This window comes from Dermacentor variabilis, chromosome 7 (assembly GCF_050947875.1).
Source record: "Dermacentor variabilis isolate Ectoservices chromosome 7, ASM5094787v1, whole genome shotgun sequence".
Taxonomy (NCBI): domain Eukaryota; kingdom Metazoa; phylum Arthropoda; class Arachnida; order Ixodida; family Ixodidae; genus Dermacentor; species Dermacentor variabilis.
Window position 1 is genome coordinate 49,246,639 of NC_134574.1, and position 19,614 is coordinate 49,266,252.

The window sequence follows — 19,614 nt, forward strand, 5'->3', positions numbered from 1 at the left end:
GCAAAAATGTGCAGATGCCCGAGGAGACTACTTCGAAGAATTCTAAACGATTGTAACGATATCTTGAATTAACTTGTTTCTAAGGACAAATTTGCATTACTTTCCGGACACACCCTGCATGATTCGTAATATTTATTGCGCAATGTGCGTTCAGAAAACGCCTTCGTTCCTTGAAATGGCCTTTGTACTAATTTGCAACAAGTACAGCAATATTTCCGACCTTAAAACCGACCTTAAAGCAACTAAACAGGCTAACGTATACGCTGTAAATTATTCAAACGGAAACGTTTTTCAAGACAGTACCAGCTCTTACTAAAAATACTACATGCAACGATGAATGTCGACGTTAAAGGCAAATTGAAGCACAATTTTGGACTGTTTAAAATGCCTAGATTAATTTAGTGCGAACGTTGAGGAGGCCTCGTCGCAAAACTTGCAACTCGGAGTAAGAACGTCAACGTCTCGAAAATCTCGTGAAATGTACTGTGGGCGGTATAACTTAAAACTATTCCAAACTTTTCTATTCCAATTCTGCAATCAGCCCACGGCGATTGGTCAAAAACTTCTTAGGATCCCCCCCCCCCCCACTTCACCTGTCTGTCACGCGACGTCACAAAAACCGAAATAGCTTCCCATCTGATATGACGTGTACACACGGATTATGCATAATTTGACCAAACAAAACAAAAGTAGTTATTTATTATCCGACGCCTTTTTTGCCGCTATCCATCGGCTATTAGTCGAAAGCTTGCAGGCTGCACCCACTTCACCCGCCTCTCACGCGACGTCACAAAACGGCAAAAACTTACCGTGTCAAACTGACGCGTATGCGGTAAAGATACATTATTATGCCGAACAAAACTGAATTTTCTTCTCAATAACCGCAGGCTGCCCCGTTCCTAAAGGAATAAAAGATGGCTGCCGCCGATCGCTCCGGCACGGGCTACTCGCCCCTGCCGGAGATCATGGGTTTATTTGCGTGGAAAAAAACTTCTTGCGTGGCGTGTACCATTTATTGAGAACTTTCGGCAAGTTTACGACCGCTTTTGGCCAACCCTTCTTTGCTGAGGATCCATTTTGGCGTCATTATTAAGCATCCGTTGCATGCCGCCACGATTGTCGACGAGCCACCGCAAGCTAGGTAAGACAAAGCGGACCAATCGCAGACGCCAGCACCGCCCTCTTCATCCCGTTATTGATATTCAGTGCAGTGGCTTGGTCCCATCAAATCCCTCTCGTCTTGAACATGCTCCTCGCCTCTTGTGAGCCAATTAGCTAAGACAAGCCGCTCAGAGCAGGCAATGTTATTCGTTTCTCAAGCAAACAAAAGTGACCTCCTATGAACGAGGAGAACGTTTGATTGGTAAGTTCAGACAACCCTGCGGTGACGCCCCGATGCTTGCGTCGGTGGTTACGCAAATTTGGCGTCAGGAGATTGGAATAAAAACATATTGGAATAGTTTTACGTTATACGGCCCCTGTTTGATGTCGAAGCTAACAATAAATCACGGTCGTTGCCACTCACGTAAATGACCCATGACCTATAGCGTCCGGCTCGCCGGCACGGATTTCCAGACAAGGCGACACCCGACGGCGGTCGAGGCGCAAGGGAAAAATCTCGGAGGCGGCGTGCTGGCACTTACGCCATAGGGACAACAAATATAGTGTTATTCAGGTGATGTTTAATGGCACGTAACAAAAGAATACTATGCGATCACGAACTTGGCACTTTGAGCTTTTGCAAAGATTGACCTAGTGGTGTACATTACTCATCTATCATAAATTTGGCTTAAGTGAAAGTCGGTAGCAGTTGGACTTTAATGCTATTAGCATGGGCATGGCTGGGCATGTAATGAGGATATAACGTTTTCAACAGTGGCTACAATAGTCATGTACATCTCAATACTCATATCAGGCGCAACGTAGAAATTTCCTATTAATAGCCTATTAATAGCAGAACCAAAAATTTCTGCCCAGACACATCCCGTTGCAGACTACGAACGAACCTAAACAATTGATTGATCGCAATCAGGAACCTATTACCCTTTGATTTCGGTGGGAAGGATCGCAGTCTCGTCAGAAAGCTCTAAGTGGGAGGTAAGTATGAACTAGATGGCCGTTCAGGGCAGAACCAGGGCTTTGCTAAGGCAATGACGGGGAAGCAAGATGAAACCACGTTGGAAAAAAATTACTTTACCTTTGTGCTGATGAGCAAAACGAGAACAAGGTGAAAGCCGGAGCCAACGTTTCGACAAGTGGACTTGTCTTCTTCAAGGCGACGTATGCTGTCCTCGCCACAGTATATATAGGTGGGGCTATTCTAAAGGGGAGAGATTGTAAGGCGGGTGGGTGCAGCAAGGAGGGGGGATGTGTTAGCGTGTCGAATTGAGAATAAAGGAATGCTGTGCATAAGGCCAAGGCCAGGGTCACACCCTCCCTCCCCCTCTTTCAACCACGTGTCAACGCACGCGTGTTAGCCGGCATGTCAACGGCGTCTCACACGCCGGCTGAAAAAAAAGGATGAAAGGAAAGGAACAAATAAAGGATACACAAAAGACCAAACTAACTGTTGTTGCCTATAGCTTGCAAGTTAGCATAGCGAATAGATTCTAAAGCTCCCTTTGAAACGTTTATGGGAGCCTATAACCGTGGAGATAAACACAACGCACCTCGTAGAGAGAAATTCCTGTCAGCTCTGACACAAACTTTTTGCATCGACCGTTGTTTATACTTCCATGTGGTGAAACTACCAGCCGCTACGACAACGGCTCTCTTGGTCTTGCTGTTGGCTAAAGTTTTTCTACGATCAAAGAACATCCCCCCGATCCACGATGCTCTTGAGCTAGGAATCGAAATTTTCCTTGTTTTCCGGCGCAGTTGATCATAAATTTGGGGGTTTGTATGAACAGATACTGGTTGCTTTTGACGGCTCTTCAGCATTTATAACCAATGTTTCTGAACTGGAAAAGCAAAATCTTAAGGAGATTCTTAAGTTACCTGCACACCTCTAAATACCGTGCTCTGCAGCGCGCCGGAATTCATGAAGGAGCGATTTACTACCTCACTCTGCCTTCAGTAAGTTAGTAAAAATAATCCTTTTACAACAAAAGGAACCTAATCAAATGCTAGCAAACTTAGGGTATGTCTAATGGAGAATGAAGAAGGTACATATATATTTGTAGTAGTGGTTTAGTAAGATTGCACGAACATCAGGATGTCTCGGTACTGAAAAATGTGGCTCTTGCTCTCAGAAGAGCAATATAAAAACCAGACACCAACATTGAAATGTATACTGAACCTCTTTCACTGCATTCCGTAAATATGTTTCCTTGTAGCTGAAAAGAAGTTCATGATTTGGTTACAAGGAGTTGAAACAACTGCAAAGAACAAGCGAGCGTTTTTGTAAGAAGTTGGTGTGACCGGAATTCGCTGACTTCAGCTGTTCGTGGTTGTTTCTGTAATTTATCTTCGCATCTCTAGATTGTGTGTGTTGTTTGGGGACACAAATATACATACTGTACTTTTTGCGCGCTATTGTCGCTAGGTAGGTTTGTTTAGCGCCCCTTCGAAAATCCAACGGAAGGTGAGGTATTTCATTGCTTGGCAAGTCCCTAAGCCTTACGGCTGGAGTTACATTCCTTGTAGTTTCTTCTTACCCTGGTTTCCTTAATAAATACGACGGGACATAGTTGCAAGCAGCACACTCAGCAGGAAAAGGAAGTGGTGATGCCACATGCAACTGTACTTTTCCAAAAGTACAGAGCAGCTGTCAGCAGCTTACATATGCGTGTGCACTGGAAAAGAAGTTTGCATGCGTGACAGCTTTGGGTAGTCAGCAAAAATAAGCAATAGAGCCAAAATAGGAGCAAAAGAGTGTGCTGCAAAATGTCCGCGACATGTCACGCAGCAATTGCAATGTACTGTTCTGGTTTCTAGAAGGACAGGACCACCCGTGAAATGATGAAATGGTGTCAGCTTTGCTGGTGGTTCTTTGTTTTGCGTGTATTTGTTCGTTTCTTTGTTGGAAAGCACGGAATACTATATTTCTGGCATAGGAGCTCGCACATATTCCGAGGCGTCGTAGCTTGCAGCAATATAGTTGTTTATATTTTTCCGTATTCTACAATCGCGAGCCCTGAATCTGTGCAACTTCACCTCCACGCTTGCTCGCATGATATTTTGCTTGCTTCCCTCTTCCCTGCCGTTTTTCGGTGTTTCGTTCTTTCGTTGTTTCTCTCGTACTGAGTGCATGTCAGGGACCAGAAGCTGCGGTATGTGTGAGCGAGAATGAGTGAATAGGTACGTAACGGGTTGCGATAACGCGACCTTGAAACAACTTTTAAAGTTATCTACAAATCAATGCAACAACTAGATTACATGTAGGTCATAATGGTCATGAAAAGTAAATTTTAGGCACTTTTCCTTAGCTCAGTTAGTTATTCATTATCATTGTCACCACCATCATTATGAGCTATTGTTATGCCCGGTGCAAGATAAAGGCCTCGTCCAACAGTGTTGAATTACGCCTGTCTTGCGCTAACTCATTCCAACTTGTCTAACTTATTCCAACTCCTAATGACATCAACTCGCCTAATTTGCTCCCGTTCTCGACTGCGCTTCCTTTCTTTCGACACCTATTTTGTAAGTCTAATGTTCCTTCGGTTATCTGCCCTACTTCATTTTGCTGTGATATCAATTATAAGGACTCTCCGGCGCATTTCTACCGCCGCTGTCGCCGTGAGGTTCCGTATAAAGTCGGAAGGTGATAAAAGTGTAGGTGCGCGCCGTATGCTGTATGTCCGATTGAAGGTGTGGGAGGGTTAGCCAGCGAACGCGGTTCAAAATAATGGGCGCGAGTGAGGAGGGTTGCCTGGATACGTGCCCTCTCCTGTCGCGCGCCAGACAGGGGGTTCAGGCGAGAAAGGAGGGGCATTCTTCTCCGGCGGTTGCTAAGATGCCTCGATGTCCTCCTCGCCCACCACGCCATAGAGAGTGTAGTGAACCGTGGCATCAACTGCGGCGTTGACAACGCGAATCGCGGACGCTGTAGTAGACGCTTTGGCGGAAGCTATGCGGACGCGTTGCTGGCACTCCTATGTGTTGAAAGCGATCTGCGGCGTGGACAAAGAGCGTGCCTGCGTGACCTCATCTTCAAGGCGATCTGCGATATTTGCCGAGTGCGCGTGAAGCTGGTACATTCTGATGCGCCGTGCTTTAGACGCTTCATTGACGTTGAAGCGAGCGATGAATGAAGTTCAATTAACTAGCTGCTACCGTGATTCTTTACTCCAAAATTTTGACAGCCAGATTTTGCGCTGATCGAGTGAGACGTATTCATGTTTGCATTTGCGCGCGTGACACCGTGCTAGTTAATTTTGTTAAAGCACGTTGGCGGGCTAGTTAGTTGGAATCCATAGTAGAATGCGTAAGCACGGCAGAACAGGGACGTAAAAAGAAGCAGACCCAAAAAGAGAGCGCTGTCTCTGCGTTCCTGTTTCTTCCTACGTCCTCGTTCAGTCTTGCTTATACATGCTAGCATTGTTAATTTAGTTAGTAAGCGAATGTTTGCAAGCTTTTACGGCATCTAAAACAGCTATCCTTACTTTGTACAGCTATCCACTAATTTGCTGTCGCTATCGGTGCTTCGCCTGTTGGGCGAATCTGCGATTTATTCTCTGGTAATGTTAGCTAAAATAACAGCTATCCCTTATTGCTCTAGATTCCACACCTCTGGGGAGAGCACTTGTCTTCGTACCTTCGGCGATCAAACGCGTTGCCTGTCTCTACAGTTCTAGCAGTCCGCGTGTGCACTGCGCATGTACGTAGATAATACCAAAGCCCTAATGTCGCGCCGCGCCTCGAGCATCTATAGAATAAAATTTACAGCGATAGTGCCGCCTGCGCACTTTTTCTGGGGGAAAGGGCGCCACGTCAGGGCACTACTTCGCTGCCTGCAACCAAGCAGGTGGGTTCTTTTGTCAAGCGTGCCCATCGGTGGCTGCATCTTGAGTCATTGTACAAGCAAGCGGACACGCATACTTGAAAAGTCACGTAGATACTTAACCAGCACTCCACGGTCGATCAACTGACAAGGACGACGTATATTTAGCTTTACGTTCGCTACCTGTTACAATCACACCAGTGTGTACCGGTCGAGGTTGAGACGTACGCCGCCGACCTAACTTGACTGACCAGTCACAAATTAATCGTGCTGTATATATGTCGTGGTGTAAATATGTGTTGCGTAAATCAACTATTTCACGAAACAGCAGCCATTGTTTTGCCTTCAAGAACTGAACGTTTTGGTGGTAAAACAAGGCCTGCGACCTTCAGCAGTAGCAAGTCTCACCCGAGAGTTTACAATCACCATACGAGGAAGATAACGCACTGAAGGATGATATTCTAATTGAAATGAAGTTGATTAGAGTAGCCGGGTCCACAAGCCTAAGCTCTGAAGGCGATTCGTGTACTTCCTCCAACCCCGTTGGCTCAAAGAGTACGCAGCATGTGGCGGAAGCCCAGTCACCATGGCGCAGGACAAGCTTGGCACTTTACATACACGTTTTTTTTTACCGCTTCACAGTCTAACATGGTCGAAGGACTGAAGTTTGCGAATTATTAGAGCAGAATGTCCACTACAGATTGAGTGCTGTCTTTTTGGTGCGTTAATTCGGTAATATAGAGAAGGTTTCTGAATGCATATTACTTTCATGATATTTTTGCATATCGTGATCACAGGCATTAACACAAGCTCAAAAACTTAGATGCTCTTTCTGTATACCGTGGACTTGACTGAGCACTATGAAGTAGTATGATATGAACAACTGATACACTTATGGGAATCGCGTGATCTACCAACTACAGGCGCTCTCCATCTCAGGGACTGATAATGCTGCTGCTACGCCGCCATATTCTGTTAAGGCATCGTGGTAACGCTCACTTCCACACCTGAGTAATCGAACTACGCATTCACAGGGAATGGCTCAATTACACTCTAACAGATGGGTTTTACCCTTTCTTCGCTACTTTCACGCAAGGATAAAGCCACAGTGCATGAGGAGAATAAGCTTTCGTTTTCAAGCTAGTAATTACTGTCTCCTAAGACACGGTGATTCTACTTTGAAGGAATTAATACTGAATGCGGAAACGTTGTTAGCTTAAGCAAGCCTCCTTTTGCACTGCGCACTTTCATTACATACTACTTGTGATAAAGGAGAGCCACTCGCCTAATGATTGTTGCTGCGACTATCACGAACCTGAGAGCAGCAAAACAGCTACACTTCCTCTGCCCTCTGCCCATGTTCTGCGAGAAATTGCTGCGCTCACTGATGCAGTAAAATAGAGCTGTTACTTTCAGCCGGGGAGTCAGCCGGTGTTCCTAACGGCACCCTAATGATTTCGCGTAGTTTACTCCTTGTGCACATACTCAACGGGTGCATGAATGTAGAACGTTCAAGCGTTACGTTTCTCATCAAGAACCTCGCCTGCTGCAAAGCATGCGTGCTTTACCTTAGATGTGTGCTCACAGCAGCGAGGAATGCCAGCCAAGAGGGTCTCCATCCTTGACCCTAGTGTGAAAGTAACGGTGTTATATCGCAGTCCCTTAGGAAGGGCGCCTACCCACTGCTAGTTAAAGCAGAGTGAAAATGACTGAAAAAATGCCTGCGTAACGAGAGGACCTCTCTAAATTAAAAGAATGTGGGCACTGGTCGCTTAGGGTGAGTGAAAGCGCTAATAATGAGCCGTGCGTGCCTCGGTGCCGTTTTGTCGGCGCACTCTGATAATCTGAGCTGTGATCACCCACCGGTTGAAGAGCAGCTGGTTGTTCTTTGCGGCGCTACTTTACTGCATCTAATGATAGGTTTCTTGGTCAACGGAGTTCTTTCTGGCTTCACGCAGGCGTGTATATCTCTTGTCTGTCAACGTTGTCGGGGACATTCGTGCAGTGCCCTGTCATCGCCCTAATGACTCTAGCCATGACTTTAGTCATAATGTACATCAATTTAAGGGACTTTGATTGTTCAGTGCCTTCTGTGAGCGTGCGCGAATGACTACGTATTTGCCTCCCTTCTTTTTTTCCCTTCTTTCTGCTCCCCTTTTTCCCTTCCCGCAGAAAATGGCCTGAATATGGCCTTGCATTATTCCTCACGTTTCTCGACTTTTTCTCACGTTACGGGCCTGCTGAATGGCCTCGTCCGATCAAACGACTGCAGACAGTTCCAATGTTTAGAGGTGCGAGTTACCTTATAACGTTTGTTTTAAAAATGTGGTTCCGCTATAACTGAAAATTATTATGACCACAGTATTAAATGAACAACATTCGTTACATGGTTCGCTTTGTGACTTCTCAGTTTAAGCATTGTAATTTATGATGATGCATGTGGCCTAAACAATCACATTCACCCCATACCAATAGAACGAATCTTTACTGTTAAAAATTATAAACGTAATTTTCTTTCAGCGTCTTCTGAGCAAGCGCAATTACTTAGCAAGGTTGGGTTTCATTGCCAGAAGAAAAAAAAATTAGCTCCAAGATGAACAGCCATGATATGCACTGGTGGATGGATGGATAAAACTTTATTGGATCTATTTCAATGTGGTTGGGCCCCTAGACGTCCAGGAGCCCCCTGGCCGACAACTCTCGGCAAGCACGGTCCACCAGCCAGAGCTGGTCATCCGAGCAAGTGGCCCGAAGAGCGGCCTCCCACGAGGCAAGGGTAGGGATGGGAATAGGCTCTACCGTCATGGGCTTGCGGCAGCTCCACAAACAGTGGCAAAGATATTCCCCGAGTGCTTGGCAGGTGGTACACCATGGCTTTTGGAGATCACGGCAAAATAAATGTGCCAGATAGGGAGAAATAAATGGTTTGGTCTGGATCTGGCGCCAGAGTAAACTCTGATTGGTGGCAAGCGAATTGTGAGGGGGAGGTAAATCTCGTTTACCACCCCTTTTATATGTGGTAATCTGGTGGTAGGTGCAGATCCCCTCTCTTGGTTTTTCCATGGGGTTGGGTGAGTAGTCATCCAGGGACAGGAGGGGAAGCCCTCGGACATGCGCATTAACTCTCTCGTACCCGGAGACGCACTCATGCCCAGGTACCCACGTGATAGTCACTTGGTCGGCAAGCGAAGGAATGTTTCTTAAAATGTGTGTTACCATCCTAGTTGCTACGCCTTGAAGGAAGTAACGGTATGCACTTTGGGCATCGGTGCAGATTTCTGTAATGGTAGAATCCGCAGCCGCATGCGCCACTGCTAGGGCTAATGCGACTCCCTCAGCCACATCGGTGCGCGTTGTTTTAATTGAGGCAGAAATGTTATTGCGTCCGTCCTCCATTATGGCAGCAACCATGACCGCTCCTATGAGCAGACCGACTGCGGCGCCGACATAGAAAATGTGTTCGCGACTTTGGTAACGTCGGGCCTACTAATCAGCCAGCGCCTTACCTCGGCCCGGACAGCGGTGCGAATTCATGGTTCGTGGCGACGGTTTGAGTTGCATGTTAGCTGCGAGTCTTACAGGAATGGGGAACCACGGCTCTTCTATGGAGATCGTGCCACTTGGCTCACACCCCAGAGTTCGGAGTAGGATTCGCCTAGTGGGTGTTCCGGTGAGGCGCAGAAGTTGAGTACTCCTCTGTGCCTCTATGATTTCCTGGACGGTCTTATAGAGACGAGTCTTCAGGAGGCGGGTAGAGCTAGCGCGCATCGGCAGCCTCAGTGCGGTCTTAACCGCTCGCTTGATTAGGCAATTAGCCTGATCGATTTGATTTTGAGTGATGTGGTGATACAGGAGGTGGTAGGCGAGGCGACTGACCACCAAAGCTCCACCACCAGTCATTTCCATGGTGTCTTTTTCACACAGACGGTGATTGCGTGACGCAATCCGGCGAACCAGTCCTGAGATTTGTTTGATTTGCTTATCTAGGAGGTTCAGTGTAAAACCCACATCTAGGTTAGATTGGATGTGCATACCCAGGATCCAGATTCTATATACCTTAGTGTAGGAGGAGGTGTATGTCTGGGTCGCCCTTGTGGGGTTTAATAGTGAGCGATTCGGACTTTTCTCGCGAGAAGAAGAGCCCTTTTATGCTAACATGCCGTTCGATAACGTTGATAGCTGTTTGTAGGACATCTTGGGCCTCCGCAAGAAAGCGTTGTGACACCCATAGGGTCATATCATCAGCATAAAAAGCGCGGTGCTGACACAGCAACTAAACCGCGCCATGCCAGTTATGGGTGCAGCAAATTTTTTATCGGAGAATAGTTGTAAGGTCGGTGCATACATTTGGTCTAATATGCAATCTAAATGAACCATCGGGAGGTGGAGTAAAGTATGGAACATTTTGGAGTTGGATAGCCCAGACCTATTTTACTGGTGGCGATTGGTCACAGGAAGTTTATGCTGGAGATATGCCCTTTTGTCCACTCCACAGGGCGCTCTGGCTCATCCTGGCGTCCAGTCGCCAGAGCAAAAGTTTGACCATGCAGCAGCGAACAAGTGCCTTCAGACTTCTGTTTCAGCGGCATTCGTGGTCACGTGATTTACGAAGCCAATAACTACATCATATCGGCTGGAGACGAAATATGTGGGTTTCAGTCCAGGGTCTCGATGAGATGCTGGAGCTTCCATTCGGCGCACATATAACCCATATATTGCCAGGCACATATAACAAAAAGAATGGTGTCCCAGACGTGAACGAGAAACGTCTGTTTGTGCGCAGAATGTAGGCAAACTTCCCGAGCCTCACATGCGTAACCTACCCATCTGTACCCTGTCCACCTCACCGTCTCCTGCTCAGGAGTTGCGTACATGTTACTTGTTACTTTGTTACGGCTCGTCTACATACTCCGGCGAGGAACAAGATGAATCAGATGGCTCAATGACATTTAGTTTTGAGCGGAACGATTGACAGCTGAACCAGCGCAAAACAGAAACGAAACAAGCACGCACAATGCCACCTCTTTCTGGTAGCAAAATTAGGACGCCGTCGATTGTCATAAACATTGCCTCTGCTTTGTCGTCTCGCATCAACCTTAAATCGGTAACTCGCATATTGATCGCGGAGCAGTTCCGAATTTTAGAGTTTGGTTGCCAGCCATTGCCAAATACGAGTCTGGCAGTAAAATTGAACCACTGTCAAAGATTTCTGTTCACTGTCTGAAGTCTATTCCGAGATTTGAAGTTCTCCTGAAGCTCAGTGAGAGTTGCTTCAACGTTTTCGTGAACAGTGCTGTGGTGAGCTGTTGGAACAAGACCGGTGACGTGGTCATCTCACAATAGACATAGACGACAAATGTCGAGTTGGGCGTACAGCTGGTGCATTCGTCTATTGACGCGATGTAGGCCGTTTTCATCCCAATGTGGACATAAGCGAAGGATGCGTTAAGTTGATGGCAGTAACTAGTTTTTACATAGATCAGCTATCTTGTTAAGGAAGGGTTCTGTCTTGCACCATCAGCAGCGAATTGTTTTCAGCTCACGAGATTTATTGCGTCGTCGGAGGTACATTCGTCGACGAGAATTATCGTGATGCACTGGGCCTGAAGCTTTGGACGCGGCCGCTCTCTTTTAACGGTCTCTGTAGAGAGGCGTTGTACTCTACACCCACTGGAAAGCACAAACATCTGACGCGTCACCTGTAGGCAAGTTCTCTGTGCAGTTCTATCAGCATGTGTGTGAATATGCGGGTTCACTTTTTATGTGTCCACTAGCCGCTCCGAAATTATTTTCCTCGTCACAATGCCAGTTTGAGCTCTGCCACCACCTTGACGACACGTCACGCATTTCTGGAATGGGAACGCATGGCACGAACAGTGCGCTCGTCTGGACTTCGTCTTTCTTGGGCAGGCGACCTTCCACCATTCTTCCAAAAGTGGTTTGGATTTCTGTAAAGCGCTTACTTATTTCATTCGGCTAGTCATTACTTGACAATAGGCGGCAGATCAAAATATTGTGCTGACTTTGTCTTCTTGCCACGTGTGCGGTTCAAAGCACTCAGCCCATTGTAATTCTTCGCGACCAGAAGCCGCGAGGTGGGCGTGCTGAGTGGTGGATGTGTCCAGGGGCGTATTTCTGGAGTGTTTAGTGCTCCCAAGTTTGCATGAACTGGCTGCACAGCCTAACGTATACACCTCCACTCACATGTTCACAAGTACTAAAGAAGCCACACGAGCATGGTGCACCGGATTCGCCTTGATGTCGTGTTCACCAACCGTTATAGACCCATGGTAGTTGTCAGTGATACTACTCCAAACTGTGAATACTGTGAAGTGCCAGAAACACTTGAACATATATTTAGCGTGTGTCCCAAGCATGCGCAAGAACGGCTGCAACTTGGCTCTTCCATTGCAAAGATCCATAAGAGACCGCTAACAGACTAGTTTCTATTAGGTTTTTGGCCTAATGCAAACAGCGCAGCCCTGGTAACAAGTGCTGCTATAGCTTTTCTCCAAGCCACTGGGCTGAACGCACGCCTTTAGAGATGCCACAACTCTGTGAATTTGTATATACGCATCTCTTCCTTGTACCATCATCATTCATTGCCCCTTTCCGTCCCCGTCCCTTTTCCCCGGTTTAGAGTAGCAGGCCTGAGCAAGTTATAGCTCAGAACGACTTCCCTCCCTTTCTGTAAATAAAGTTCTCCCTCTCTCCACTCTCTCCAGTGCAAATGCGACCAACTGGTAGTAGAAATATGACATATCGAATGGCACTGTTCTAAGCAACCGGTGCTGCAATCAAAGCAACTGTTCGCTGCAATAAAGCGGAATTTGCGTGTTGGCGTTTAACTTTGACTGCCATGGTGAGGTATCACAGTGTAGTCATATAACAGCACTGGCATTTTCCACATGTTAGACTGCGCGAGGTTTTTGCACAATCTGGTGACTTTGTAACGCCTTTGACGGTGGAAACAACAGTTGGTAATCTGCAGCCTTGCCATGTTTTCATCTTTAGATGGACTGGCGTTGTGGACTGCTATGCTGTGGGTAATACTGTTGCACAAAGGGTAGAGTAAACTCACACGTAAGGTCGATCCTGTCACAGCTTAAACGGAAGGAATGGGTTCTGCGCTATACACATAGTTTTGTAGCATGAAGCTGGTGTATTCACTGTCCGATGATCAACGACGGGTCTTTGGCGGGTAGTCCTCCAGGATTTGCAGCTGTATACAAAAATAATCTAGAAATTCATTTGCTAGCCGCGTTCCGCCCTCAACCGTTTAAGCGCAGCTGAACGTGCACTCCACATCCTTAGCCTCCTGTCGGTACATAACAACCACATCTTTGGGGAGGAATCCCATGCAAAGGGAATCCAAAGGGAAGCTGAAAAGTCTGTCGAATTCAATAAGACGTTCATATACGGATGCAGGAACCTTATAAACCATGAAGGTAAAATTTGGGGGGGGGGGGGGATTTCTCACTTAGGAGCGACGCAATTGTCGGTTAAAATTGTGTGTAGCTCCGCCCCTCGTCGAGTGCCGCGCGCTGCTGCTGGCGCTGACGATGCGAGCGGAGACCGGAAACCGCTGCTTAGTGACGTCAACACTGGTGTTCCGCTCCTTCGCAGTCTCTGCGACCGTGCCTGACCGGGCTTATTTCTGCGTGCGTGCCGTCCTAATCTGCTTCGCTCGGCCCTACATTCCTTCATTTGTGTTTATATAGGAGTGGTAGTTGACGTGCGCAGCATCAATTGAACTTGTAGGCCGATCATGCCGGCGTTCTGTGCAGCCTACGCTTGCACAAACACCAGCGGCCGCGACGATGTTCCTATGTTCCATTAGTTCCTGCAAAACAAGAAGCTTTTAGCTAAGTGGGAGGCTGCTGTGAAGCGAAGCAACTTCAAGCGCTCAAGAACAAGTGTTGTGCTCTAACCACTTCCGTGACGATTACTACCGGAGTTTATCAATAATGCGTGATTTGGGTTCTCCTAAAATATAGCACGGTGAACGGAAGGTGCATGTTTATTGCCCACATTTGACGCAGGTTTCATCGCCAAGCGCCGCGAATTTTCTATTAGCACCTGTGTTGTGAAACAGCCTGCATGCAGCTACCATAACGCAGTGCAAGCGTAAAGTTTGCATGTGTTGGAAAGCCTGCTAACGCCAAGACGCTGCGCTCTCCGTTCTCTCGCACACGTAAGAAACCGACCATCTCACGTAGCCGACGGAATTCGCCGGTTACGAGTAGGGTGCGGATGGCGCGCTGATGAAGGTTCTATACTACACGTGCTACAACAGCCGGTAACCTTTTCCCGCGTTTAAACCGTCTGTGTAGATTGCCGACAGCTTTGGGGCAGCGCACAAATGCTGAATATCGCATCACCGCTTACGTTCTACGAGGAGGCATGCAGGAACATAACACTACAGTTGTTTGCCCGGAAACGTGCTCACTTGAACGCTGAATGCAGCTTAGCAAAAAACATACTCACCAAAGAACATTTCCAACACAAGGAGATGCTAACACTTCGCCTTCGTTCGCGTGGAAAGCAGTGCTTGCACCAGCATATTTTGCTTCTTGGAGAGGCCGGCTCTTCGCAATCGGCTCGTACATGTAGTATGTACAAGTATGTACGTACGTGTAGTATGTACAAGTATAAACCCCTTACAAGTGATCTTGCACGCGGCAGCGACAGCGCTACAAGCGAGGCGATGGCTGTCGCGTTCACTCGTCGTCTGCAAGCCGAACTCTACGCGAGCGACGGCTTTGAGCGACGACTTCCCGGTATGAGGGCAGCAATATAGGCGCCGAAACTAGCGTGACGCATGCTTTATCCATTTAAGTTGATGTATCTTACTGAAGAAGGAGCATAATATATTTCTGGAGGTCTTGCACTAGGTTCTTATTCTTGCACGTGTAAAACTCAACAGTTTGCTCGTTCCGTGCGACAAATAGTAGCACTTGACTTATGTACATGCAGTTTCGGCTTCGCACGATTGGCTAGTCGCTCATAGCATTTACGAGCGACGAGTTCTAGATTTCTAGAAACGAGCGATCGAGTGACAGCACCGAGCGATTTGTTCAAGCGACGGCCTGTTTTGTCGCTCGAAGCCGTCCCCCGTCACCGTCACGCGCAAAATCGCTCTGGTAGAGTTTGGACTTAACGCCGAACTTCTCAGGGAAACGCAAGCTCTCGAAAATTTCCATGACTGTCTCAGCGAAACACCACCAAACTACTTTGCACCGTGCTTCGTGTGTAGCGGCAGCAGTCGGTCCGCGCAAAAACCATTGTTGACTTCACGAGGCGCCCGACCAATCACAGGCGGAAACGAGGCGCGCGAGCTGGGCGTGTCTGCTGCTGCACTTTTCGTCGAAATAAAATATGTTTGCGCTTTCTTTCGCTCAATTTCGATGCGATATTCGAATTCAGAGGGTTGAAAACCACGGCGTACTGCTCTTCACTCGTTTTTCTGGAAAAGCTTTCAGCTTCCCTTTAATTACCACAGTACACTCGTCCGCGGATACTCCTAGGCGTTCCAGTACGCTGACGCGACATTGTATGTGATTGTGAAGTATGCGGAGTTTTCGAATGTCCGATGAGCTCTTTAAGGGAGTAAGCTCTGAACGATTATTCATGTCGACAATGATCGAAAGATCTCTGCGACCGAAGCGGTCATCAAACGTACTAACCTTGAAGTCATAGTTTTGCTCAGCCGGCCGGATACCCTCGATACTACTCTTAACACTGCTGATTAGGAACATAACAAATATTTGAAGTTTCCGATCCATGGAATATCGCGTTGCTTGAGGATGTTAACATTGAAATCGCCCGAGGACTGGCATCCACGCAGATTACAGCCGTATGTCGGTATTGAGAGTTCTGGTAGAACGACCGACGTATGATGCTGCCACCTGGCCTGGAATGTCTGGGGAACGTTGAAAGGTGACATCGATGATCGTGCGTCCACCTGCTTGAGCAACGTAACTGGGCGCGCTATAGGGTGCACGTGATATTGTCATTGTAGTCATGCGCCTTTCTCTTTCCTTGGGCTGGCTCTCTCCTTCCCTGGCCGCAAGAATATTATCGTCCAAACTCCACTCTTCAGCTCCCTTGGCCATAAAGTAGTCGATGTGACAAACGACCTGGGAAGCGTCAGGATCCAGCTGTTGCAGCAAGTTCGTCATGAGCGTTAACATTCAGGTTGCATCAGCTGTGACGGCACTGCACTTCTTCGGCGGATGGTCTGAGTTCGCCGTGCCGCATCGTGAAGGCAAATTTCTTGGGGGACGGTACCAGGTTTCGCTGCACGATGAATTGTAAGAAAAGGACTGCGGCTCCAGGCATCAAAGACTTCTGTGTGTGGTCAACATAGGGACGACCAGCCTGAGTTACGCACCCATGTGCGCCCTCGTGCCCCCCTCTCCAGCCTTAGCTTTCTCTTGCTCAAGAGATATAGGCAAGCACTTCTGCAGCTCCGTTTCGGTTGTTCCTGTACAATATATACTCTTCAAGCAGCAAAAGCCTCTCCAAGCCCTCCCGGTGGGGCAGGTAAAATAAAGTTCGCCTTAGTACGAAATGAAAGATGGCATATACATTGTCGTAGCAACAACTTATGCCTGCTACCCAACAATTTGTCTCCTCTGGCTCACATGACGAAACAATAATGACAGCTGACTTGAGCGAACTGCGGCCACAACCCAATTCACAGCGAAGCTTTCTCGCTGGAGCACTTGTACAAGAACTTGAGCTGTGCGTTCTCATTGGTTACCTTGAAACTACGTGCGATCTCTTGCGCCATTTGAGCAATTAAACATTATTTGTTATGGCGCACTTTAATGGACAAATTGTTGTAAAAGTCATAATAAAGCCAGATGCATTTAACTTCGCCTGCACATAGCCCATGCTATGCCCCTTGTATTTAACAAATGTAAGCTATCTATGACGTAGAGTTATCTACGGAGAGTGGTGACAATAGCACGAGATCGCCATATATCGTTTTCGAGCACATGCTAAGTTTTGCAAAGGCTAAATCAATTCGAATATAACAAATCATTCATTGACCAAAGAAGACGGTGTCTGTAGCAGCATACAGTTACTGTAGAAAGAAAGTGTATTTATGCCATACAGTCGCCCATATGTTACAGCAGATGCAGAAATATAGCGTGGTACTACATTTGCTATAACAAGTAAATTATTCAAATTATCAATTTAATAAATAAACCTAGTCTATACAATTAAAGATTTAAGAATAATCTGGCCTAGTTTTGAATCGTTAAGATACAGTTATTTAGGGTAATATGGATACCTTAAGGGGAACTAAAATAAAGTAAACCTAATTTTGATACATTAACAATACATTAATTAAGACTAACCATGATTATTTAATGATAATTGAGATCACCTAAGCCTAATACTGACCATCACCATAAATTTAGCGTTCCACATTGTAACACAGAACCTATTTCTTTATTTATTTATTCCTAAAACTAACAATGAATGGTATCATCTGCCAGCCTCAATTTTTAATTTGACCGATACATCTGCTTTCACCACTACTATAGGAGAATAATTTTGGTAATGTGCATTTTTAAATTTTATTATTATTGTAACCTCTCATCTGTACATGTCATGTATTTCGCTCCACTCGCTTCTGTAACGCCTTCCGGCCTTGAAAGTAAAATACATAAATGATTACAATAATAGTTAAATAAATAAAGAATAATATTCGACTTCATTGCTTACGTTGTCATGAAGTTTAATAAAGATTATGAAAATTATTCACATTGAATTAGCTAAGCCAAAATTCGAATAATAATGCTACCTTATTTTGCCCAATAAGGTTATTTGCGATTGATTAGGTTCATCAATTAGGTAATTTTAACAACTCATTGGATTACTTGCTGCACAATTAGCCATTCTTGACCCAGTGACCCGTGGTGCGCATGAAACTCGGCCACTCAATCAATGATTCGTTGCATGAGTGCAAGATAAGCGACTAAATATAATTATCACGCGTTATCTCACTGCGCAACGTGCTTTCTTAGCGGCTTTACCGTTTCGCTGCTAAGCGTGAGGTCGAGGGATGGAATCCCGGCCACGGTGACCGCATTTCATTAGGGGTGAAGTGCAGAACGCCCGTATACTGTACATTTGGTGCACGTTAAATATTGCCATGTAGTGAAAATTAATCCGGGGTACCCCACCACGTGGACCCAAGTAATCAGAGCCCGGTATTCGTACGTAAAGCTCCAGAATTCATTTCTTTTATTGTCGGATATATCGTGCTAGAGGGCTTATGCAGTAATTTTTCCATGTGCACCTTCGCACCCAAATATGCGGTAGCCTTCTCCTCATTTTCTCTGAATTTGATATTGATGGCAATTTTAGTTTCCACAGGCAATCGGGGTAAATTCTGTTGAATGTGTAACCGCGATCAGAAAGCCTTTGGAGCGCTCGCATATGTAACTTACTGCAAACTATGGTATTACCCAACGAACATAGAACTTCACTGACACAGACTCCATTATGAGGTCCCTACTTTCAAAAACGTAAGCAAGGTATCTCGTTAACTTCACCGAGAACACCGGACAAACTTCGTACAAAGCATGGACATATGTAAAAAAGCAGGCTTTAATAAATATTTGTAACTTTCCTAATTCAGGGATAAAGGATAATTTCCCAACCACACTCAACTTAAGTCACCTCCTATTAATAATCAATATAAACTTTCTGTAGCTCAAGGTTTCCTCAGGCCTTTCGGAAACATCGCCACATGACACTGTGACGACAATGGCTACGTGACGCTTTTAAACGCTGTCTCAGAAATGATATGCTTAAGTCGTGCTTGGTCCGCACACATTTATCTTCGCGCATATATTTAGCATAGAGTTCCACTTTTTTTTGCTGTACTTCATCTTGGGAGGTTCCATGGTTAGGCCAAGGCTGCTGGGTAAATTTCCTGCCGCTTTTAAATTTAGTGTTATATGTGGTGCAGCGTTTCAAAACGATATTTATGGTGCAGGTAATATTATCCTAAACACGCTAAATTTTACCTACAGATTACCCATATTGTGCCCGTGTCTTCGCTAGATATGGAATTTCCGTAAGGTGGAGTTGCCTTGTGGCATTCAGGAACAAAACTTTAAATCCAAAATCAAGAACGGGGCTGATACATTAATTAGCACAAAGTAGTATAAATGTTATGAATAGGGTTATGGAGGCTCAGAAAGGCACGCCAACGTTAGATACGAGGATCTTTGTTCTTCAAATGAAGCCTCGTCATGCACGGCAGGTTAGTAAAATGACGTCACGTGCGGTTGTCGTCACTACCGGCTGGCTATAAAGGGAGAGACTGGAACGAAAATTAACGCTGTCGCTTCACGCCCCCAGGGTTTTTTTCTGAGACGTCGGGACAATATCGTGAGAGCGGGAAGGTGGGAGACAAAGGTAGCAAAATGAAGAACAGAAAAAGAAAGAAGTGAGAGGGTGCTGGGGGAGCGAGAGATGAGTGAACGTTCAGATAACTGAACAGAAGCCGTAGGTCTAGTAGACGCATGCGTTTAGGGTTTTAGGTGAGCCGGCCAGACGGTCAGTGCGCATGTAATAAAATACATGAATTGAAAGAATGACTAGAGTAGTGTAGCAGCGGGGCGTCGGCTAATTTTCATAGTGTTAGG